Here is a 9,627-nt window from a genome sequence, read left to right on the forward strand (position 1 = left end):
CCTCAAAAGAGTAAAACAAACAAACAACAGTAGGACTATGCTCCTCCCCCTGCATCAAGGTTGGGTAAGGTAATCCAGCATGGGGAACAGGTTCCCCAAAGCCAGCTAAGCCCCAGAGACAGATCATGATCAAAATGCTAAGAGCCTTGTAAACAGACCAAGCTACGCAACCGTGACACACATGCAGCGAGCCTAGGTCGGTCCCATGCAGGGTCCCTAACTGTTGGTCCAGAGTCTATGAGCTCCCACAAGCTCAGGTCAGCTGTCTCTGTGGGTTCTCACATGATAACCATGACCTCTTGGCTCTTACAATCCCTTCTCCCTTTCTGCAGGAGGACTCCCAGAGGTCTGCCCAGTGCTTGGCTGTGGATCTCCGCATCTGCTTCCACCAGTTACTGGATATAGGCTCTCTGATGACAATTAGGTGGTCACCAATCTCATTACAGTAGGTGGTCAATTCAGGCACCCTCTTCACTATAGCTAGGGGTCTTAGCTGGGGTCATCCTTGTGGATTCCTGGGAATTTCCCTGCTACCAGAATGCTCACTAACCTCCAAATGCCTCCCCTCCCCATGAAGATTTCTCTTTCATTACTCTCTCCCTCCCCTTCTGGTGCCCAGCCTGCTCAACCAGCTCCCTTAAGTTCCCATCCTCCCATCTCCCCTCCACTCCCTCCCCGAGTTTACCTAGGAGATCTCTTATACTTCCCCATTGCAGAGAAATCAATGCATCCCTCCTTGGGCCCTCTTTGTTATTTAGACTCTCTGGAGCTGTGGATTTTAGGAGGGTTATCCTCTTTATTCCTAATATCCACTTATGAGTGAGTAGATACCATGTTTGTCTTTGTGGGTCTGGGTTACCTCACTCAGAATGATTTTTTTTTCTAGTTTCATAGATTTGCCTGCAAATTCATAAGGTCATTTTTTTTTTTTACAGCTGAGTAATACTCCATTGTCTATATGTACCATATTTTCTTTATCCATTCTTCAGTTGAGGGGCATCTAGGTTGTTTCCAGGTTCTGGCTATTATGAATACTGCTGCTATGAACATAGTTGAGCAAGTGTCCTTGTAGTATGATTGAGCATCCTTTGGTATATGCTGAAAATTGGTATACCTGGGTCTTGAGGTAGATTGATTCTCATTTTTCTGAGAAATGGCCATATTGATTTCCAAAGTGTCTGTACAAGTTTGCACCCCACCATCAGTGGAGAAGTGTCCCCTTACTCCACGTCCTCTCTAACATAAGCTGTCATCAGTGTTTTTGATCTTAGCCATTCTGACAGGTGTAAGATGGTATCTCAGAGTCATTTTGACTTGCATTTCCCTGATGACTAAGGATGTTGAACAATTCTTTAAGTCTATTTCGGCCATTTGAGATTCTGCTATTGAAAATTCTTCTGTTTAGGTCTGTACCATATTTTTTAATTGGATCATTTGGTATTTTGATGTCTAGTTTCTTGAGTTCTTTATATATTTCAGATATCAGTCCTCTGTCAGATGTGGGGTTGGTGAAGATCTTTTCCCATTCTGTAGGGTGCTGTTTTTTCTTATTGACAGTGCCCTTTGCCTTACAAAAGCTTCTCAGTTTCAAGAGGTCCCATTTATTAATTGTTGCTCTCCGTGTTTGTGCTACTGGTGTTATATTTAGGAAGTGGTTTCCTGTGCCAATGTGTTCAAAGGCTACTTCCTGCTTTCTCTTCTATCAGGTTCAGTGTAACTGGTTTTATATTGAGGTCTTTGATCCACTTGGACTTGAGTTTTGTGCATGGCAACAGATATGGATCTATTTGCATTCTTCTACAATACTGACATCTAGTTATGACAGTACCATTTGTTGAAGATGGTTTCTTTGTTTAATTTTTACTTCTTTGTCAAAAATCAGGTGTTCATAGGTGTATGAATTTATGTCAGGGTCTTTGATTTGATTCCATGGATCCATGTGTCTATTGGAGAGATGGCTCAAAGGTTATAAGCACTGACTGCTCTTTCTGAGGGCCTTGATTCAATTGCTGTAGTATTCTAAGCTAGGTTTGTATAGTTATTTTTTAAATATTACCTCATTTCTGAGATATCTTGCAAGAAAAGAGACTTATCTTGGCCCATAGCTTCAGAAATAAAAAAAAAAACATTTATGTGTCTGAGTGTTTTGGCTACATATATGTTTGTCTACCACATGTGTGCCCAGTGACAAAGAAGACCAGAAGAGGGTCGTCTCTCCTGAAACTGGAGTTATAGAGGCTGTGAACAGCCATGTGGGTGCAGAGAACTGAACTTGGAAGAGCAGCTAGTGCTCAGAACCACTGAGTCCTCTCTCTAGCCTAAGTTTTGGAGATTTTAGTTAAAGACTGGGTAGACCTACTTACTGCATGGTGGGGGAAACTGATTATCTTGTAGCCAAAAGCAAATCCCAGAAAGGAACTCACATAGCACTGTGAGGGTGAGCTGCCTCCAAAAGGAACCACGGTTCCCATAGAATGAAGCTTTTATTGCCTTCAAGTGCTGTCACTCTAGGGGAAAAAGCCTTTTTAATACATGTGGCTTTTCAGATTATGGTATTTTCTGTATGTCCTATGTTTACATAAAAATTTTAAAGGTCTTTTGTTGTTGTTTTTTTTTTAAACACAGAGACTCACAACTGAACAATGTGCAGAGTGAGAGAGACTTCGTTGCACTGGGTCCTAAATGGGATATCTTCACCAAACATCTCCTTTTGAAGCTCAGGGATCTATGTGGAAGAGAAGGCAGAGGTGTAAGCACCAGAGGTATTGGAATAGTCGGCCAACCAAAGAAAAGACTCTATGATGGTTCCCATTTCTGTGAGCTTTTTGTTCTGTTTTTTTTTTTTCAGTTTTATTGGTTTATTGTTTGTTTGTTTTGATTTTCACTTTCTTTTGGAGAGAGATGAAGAGGTAGAGAGAGATACAGGTAGATGACAAGGAACATGAACTTGGGTGGGTAGGGAGGTGGGGATAATCTGTGAGGTGTTGGGGAATGGGAAATGTGATCAAAATATATCGTATTTTTTTTTTCAAAATAAAAACTATAAGAAAGATACTGGAAAAACAAACAAACAAAATTAAAAAAAAAACAAACACACAAACAAACACCAAACTGGCCTTTTTTTTTCGAGACAGGGTTTCGAAAAGTAGCTTTGCTCCTTTCTTGGATCTCACTCTGTAGACCAGGCTGGCCTTGAACTCACAAAGATCTGCCTGCCTCTGCCTCCCAAGTGCTGGGATTAAAGGCATGTGCCACCAATGCCCAGCTTCTAGGGACAAGATTCTGTCTCTTTTGCATTCTTCATGTCTGATATCAATACTGTACCTAACAGTATAAAAATGGATCAATATCAAGATGAACTGAATTAGGGGTGGACTTGAAGAAAAAAGAAGGGATTAGAAAGCAGTCCAAACCCGGGCACTGGTGGTACACACCTTTAATCCCAGCACTTGGAAGCAGAGGCACGTGGATCTCTGTGAGTTTGAGGCCAGCCTAGGCTACAGAGTGAGTTCCAGGAAAGGCACAAAGCTGCAGAGAGAAACCCTGTCTCGAAAAAAAAGAGAAAAAAAAAAAAAAAAAAAAAAAAAGGAAAAAAGGAAGCAGTCCAAATGGCGTGAAGAAAGGAGATAGGGATAGACTGATCATAATGAATTCAACATTAGAATATTAGATTATCGATTGTAGCATTTCAGCAGTAACTTGAATATTGTAGACTCTGTCACTGTTCCAACAGTAAGGGCTTGTCATCATAATCTTCACGCCTGGACCAAACTGCTTACTCAACTCGAGTAAGGGTCCTTGGAAGGACCTGAGATCTGACTGGAGGCTAACAGGACAGTGTGGGTCTGGAGATACTGACGACCTTTTACAAAAATCTCTCTCTGAAGATGTGAAGGGAGCAAGGTGGAGGACTGGGGTGTTTTTCTGCATCCCATCTTCTGAAACACAAAATTGTTCTCTTCGGGTGCTTTTTAATACATGAGGTAAAGCTGCCAATTTTCATTAGTAAGTAGGCTAGTCCCCAGCTAGGGGAAGACTAGCCTTCACCTGCTATGTGGCTTTAGGAAAATGAAAGAATTACTTCATCTCAATTAATGAAAGTATGGGAACTGTATTAATGGTGGCTGTTGGAAGTTTAACTATCCTAAATTAAATGAAAGGATAAAGGGGGAGGAGAAGCTAGAGAAAGAGAAGGTGGTAGAGATGGAGGGCAGGCACAGACACTTGCTTCTGGGTTCCAGAGATACCCACCTGATTAGAGGCCAGGCAGTTGGCTCCTGGGTGTATTCATCTTACCCAGAGGGAAGCCATGTACGGCAGAGGAGACCTTGCACAGCTGCTTTTCAAAGATAAGGGAGGGACAGGAGGGCTTCTTGGAAAATGCCAGGTCTTTAATTTTGTTCCCTCTGAAACTTAGTTTCATTCTTCACTGCATTTCTCAATGTACTTCAGCTTGCTGAGCCTAGGCATGGGCATGGGTTAGACATATGATGACCTTACGATTGGGCCATGGGCAACCGATTGCTTGCTAAAGTCTGTTGCCAGCTCAATGATCTACTACCTAACTTCAAAAGCCAATCTTTCTCATTCTAAAACTATCTTTTTTTTTCTGGCTAATTGGATTTGGAGCTTTTCTATGAAGTGTTTCAAGTACTATATCACAGAAACACCAATTAAATGCATAAATGAGTTAAAAATAATCCATAGTACACAAAATAAATATAGATATCTACTCATTCTACACTTGTGGCAATAGTTTGATATTAATTTTTCTGGTTTCCTGATATGTATTTACACACAAATACATTGTCTCATACATTTGTCTTGTTTTAAAACATTAAAATACAACATTTTTCAATATCCATTATTTTGCTATTTCTTTCCCCAGTCTGATCCTCCTGCCTCAGCCTCTTCAGTAACTAGGATCAGAGGCCTATCTCATGACATCTGGCATCATGTGTATATATGAATAAAACCCAGAAGGCATGGTGGGTAGACACTCTCTCACCATGCTATATCACCTAGGTACAGTGTAACATGTGGAAAGGAGAACAAGTATGGGCAACTTTCCGGTGATGAAGAAGAGCTGGATGCATGTGGTGGGCACATGAACCATGAAGGAGGATATGAAGCTATTTTTTTTTCTAGTTTTAACTCTGTCATGGAGATTTTTTTCCCCTTTGGTGGAAGCTAAGTGTATATCAAATGTATATTTGATAGTGAATATATAAAATCCAATGTGACGTTTCAGCATGGCTAACTGAAGTTCATTGAGATTCACAGACTTTCTGTCTGGTTAAAATCATGACATGATCTTTTTTTTTTTGAAAGTTCTCTAGCACAAAAAAATCCCACAAACAACTAGCAACTTAGACGTCACTGAAGATTTTTATTGAAAGATTATGGCTCAAGGGATAAAAAGTTGCATTGTGAAACTTCATGAATTCAAAACTACGTGGAAGGGTACTTTGGGATATGTGGTATAGAAGAGATCTGAGAATGGTAGCCCTGCATCCAGACAGCAAAGCCCAACTTCAAGCTCCGTGTGGTATGTGGACTTGGGTGTGTCTCAGTTTCTGTCAGTAGAATTTTTCTCTAAAAGTTGGAGGTAAAATTACTTCATACTGTCAAAATTATTTATTGTAAACATCAAAATATTGGTATACATTGAAGTCTTAACAAAATTACAAGATATATGGGGAACAAGTCACTTTAAGCATTAGCTTTACTTTTGTCATTTTTGTCTATGCATAGCCAAGATTATTTTGAAGAAATTTTAAAACAAGCATTTGCTCTCAATATGAGCCATCAGGTTGGGACCCACATCTCCTATCCTTTCTCCACTTGGATTTTGTCTTGGTCAGTTGAATTCTTGGGTTTATAATTTGCAGAATTTAAGGGGAAGCTATGCAAATGTTGCAGTGACATGACATCAGATCCCTTGGTGGAACTTTCCTTCCTGTCTTCGGCCTTTGCTTGGTTCTGTGAGCTTCTGAGTATCCTTCCAAAAAAGTCCGCTTCTTCCTCAGAGATGATGTGGTTTCTGTAGCTAGTGACTGAGGCTCTGATGTCATAGCATCCTCCCTGCATCATTCTTTGACTTATTATTTATCTATAGCATTGTTGAGGACTTCCCATGTACCGACAGAAAGCTACATGAGCTGTTGAATCTCCCTGATACATTTGGAGAGATGCCCAGATTCAGTGCATCTCTTCTCATTTACCTTGAGCAGATGGCCAGAAATTACAGGATCTGACACTGAACTCAGAGGGCTTTTATAAGCCAGAACCATGATATTATATCCACACAGACATTATTTTTGGGGCAAAAAAGAAATTGCAATCACCCACCTCCTTTGGCTCTTACACTCTTCACACCTCTTTTTCAAAATGATCCCTGAACCCTCAGGACATTATATATATACACATACAATGTGTGTGTGTGTGTGTGTGTGTGTGTAGTGTGTGTTCCTAGGGATGAAAATTCTTTAGTTTCTAATTCTCTGAACTTTGGCCAGTTGTGAGTCACTGTATTAATCACCATCTACTTTGAATAGAAACTTCTCAGATGAAGGTTGAATGATAATTCTATTTATGCATTTAACCATAAGCCATTAGGAGCTGGTTTTTTTTTATTATGTTCATTTAGCAGCATAATAGTATAGATACTCCTAGAGCCCAAGACCTGTGAGCATAGGTTTCTAGTCCTACAATGGTACCAAGTATGAATTTCACTTTGTGGAGCAGGATTTAAATCCAATTAGAAAGTACTTGGTTACTTTCATGATGTTCATGCCACTATTATACCAGTGGACATATCTTGAGTGGGTAGATGCTGGGAATGAATATGGAAACAGTTGGGCGAGGGGGCTGAATATGATTAAAACACATTGTATGAAACACAAAAAAAAATAACTAATCAAAAATAAAAATTGCCAGTGGCCATATCAGAGGAGTAGCAGGTAGCAATTGAAGTTTGAGGTGTCAGCCTACCATGAGGCGAATCTCTGATGAGTGAATATTGGATAGGCAAGGCCCTGAGACCACAGACTCCAGGATGTCTTTTGCTTCTGTTGTGCCTTTATATGTTTGCCACTGTCATCTTTCTCTGGTATCTGGTATGGTGGTGTGAATGGGTGTGGGGAGATCCCCACTGCCTGTAATGTGGTGTGTTTACCTCATGGAAATATCCCATTCTACTGGGCATTCATACCTGTGGATTATTATGAAGATGATTTCTTCTTAAACAGTACCATCTAATTTTTAACAATGTTGTTAGTTTAAATAAAGTTTTGGTACTTAAAAATAAATACAAGGAAGAGTTTGCAGCTAGACCCTATGAGTTTTACCTAAGGAGCTGGGTAGATCACAGTTCAAAGTTAATGATTAAGGAAAATAATTGAGTCCCAGGAGCCAGGCTTTTAATCTTAATGTTGAAAGATGCATTCACAGGTTCCAGTGTGCATCATAGCTAAAACAAAGCCTTAAAATAACCTCAGGTTAGATTAGATATTTTGATAATAACCTTGAGATGAAAAATCCTAGAAAACAACTTAAAGTTCACAAGGACACATAGCTGAGTTATAGATTCATTAGGGTAAAAAATACAAAGCAGCCCAACTGTTACTAGCCGACGTACTTTCCTTGCTAAGATTGGTTGGTGATCAAAGGTTAATTCCTTGTGCCTATTTTTGCCCTTGGTCTCCTGATATAAAAACTATCGACGAGTGGGTATGTACCCTAAAGATTTAAGTAGAGCTGACTGATTGTTTTTCATGTATAAAAGTTTAGATTTGTGATTCTTTTAAGATTTCTTATAAGATTATCTTTTGATATGAGATAAAGTGATTGGTCCTTTCTTTGTAACCGCAAAACATAGCCTGCCAGCAAAAGAATACCTTACTTGCTTGCCTACATTGTTAATCTATAACAAGTTGCTTAGATGTGAATGTACGTGGTTCTTGGGATGACTTTGTTTTAATCATGTAAGGGAGAAGAAAACCATGTTTTTACCTGTATTTGTAAAATTGTAATCATTCACTTGAGAAATAGAATGTATCTACATTGCAATTTTTATATTGCTTAAAGGATTTTGTCAGGGTATATAAGCCGTAGAGGAAAAATAAAGAGCATAAAGAAGGATAGTGATAGAGTTAGAAGGAAAACATCAAGAGAGACAGAAGGAACATTTCTGGATAGAGATAAGAAGAGAGAATGGAGAATACAGAAGAAGAATAAAGAAGGAAACCATCAAGAGAGTGTGTGAGTGTCTTTCCCCCTTATCCCCTCAGACAAAAAAGTCACAATATGCCAAATCTGGGGGTTCCCTTTGAGTCCTGTGCTGCTGGAGCCTGGCCTCCAAGGTAGTGAAATAAAAATACATTGCTTCATGGTAAATAAGAATCTAAATGCCTATCAATCTGTGTTCTGAAAAAGTATTCTGAATCCAATATGTATTATTATTTTTTTGCAATCATTTTTACACACAGGGAAAAGAAGATCAGCAGGGAGTGTCTAAGTATAAATAACGTGGTAATTTCTATTTATGCTGAGTTTTCTTTTGTCTCACTCAGGCTTTGATCACCTGGGTCTTATTATGCAGGCCAGGGCTTTGAACTCTTGATGACATTCCTGCCTTTGCTTGCCCAGATCTGGGATGCCAGGTGTGCAGCTAGCTTTTCTAAGGATACCCTTCCAAACTGCCATTGGATTATTATTATGCCTAAAGAGGTCTTTCACTCACCATGGCTTAAGCTTTATGAAATCCATCTGTTTACTTGTTCTGACCTAAGTCAAATCCAACTTCTTAATGCAGTGGTATATGACTTTGCTTGCTTTGGCTTCAGATTCCAGCTTGAAGGATCAGCTCACATAGAACCCAACATTTCACTAAGATTAACTGATCCACCCAGTTAGGTGTGTTGAGGCCTTGGATGAACAGCCTAGCTTTTTGTTTTCTGATTCAGAAATGACTGCAATGAGAAGGGAGACTTTCACCATGCCCCTACACAGTGCCCACAGGCAGAAAGAAGCAGGCTAATGAACACATCCTAAGCTATTAAAATAATATATTTTACAGATACAACTCTATTGACATTTTGGCATGGGTAGGGTGATTAATTTAAACACACCAGTTAATTACTAAAATTCTACTTTAATAAACTGTATTAAACAAACTGGCTGAATGTTTCAAGACGTGGTGATTGGTCTATGACTCACTGTTTTTGCCAGAGGCTGTCTGGAAGAAGGAAATCGGTTTTGAAAAGCAGGGCTTAGGGAAGAAAAGAACCTCCCAGTACCAAGTACCAGGAAAAAAGGCAAAGAGAGGAGAGAAAGGGAGAGAGACAGGGAAGGGATTAAGAGAGGAAAAATGATCTATTGTGGCTAATAACATGCCCATTCTTTAGAATACATAAACATTCTGAGGAAAGACATCTCATTTTATTGAGTCTCCATAATTCATCCCAGTGTCTACTTTGCAGTATGGGTTCAGTTGTAATTTGTCAATGTTTAAGACATGTGAGGGAAGAGAGAAAATACAAACAAACCCGGTAGATCACACAATACTGACATTATTATATCACCTGATAATAATTATTATATCAGATCCTGAGCTGAGACTCTTAG

The sequence above is a fragment of the Peromyscus maniculatus genome, chromosome 21 (assembly GCF_049852395.1).
Source record: "Peromyscus maniculatus bairdii isolate BWxNUB_F1_BW_parent chromosome 21, HU_Pman_BW_mat_3.1, whole genome shotgun sequence".
Lineage (NCBI taxonomy): Eukaryota > Metazoa > Chordata > Mammalia > Rodentia > Cricetidae > Peromyscus > Peromyscus maniculatus.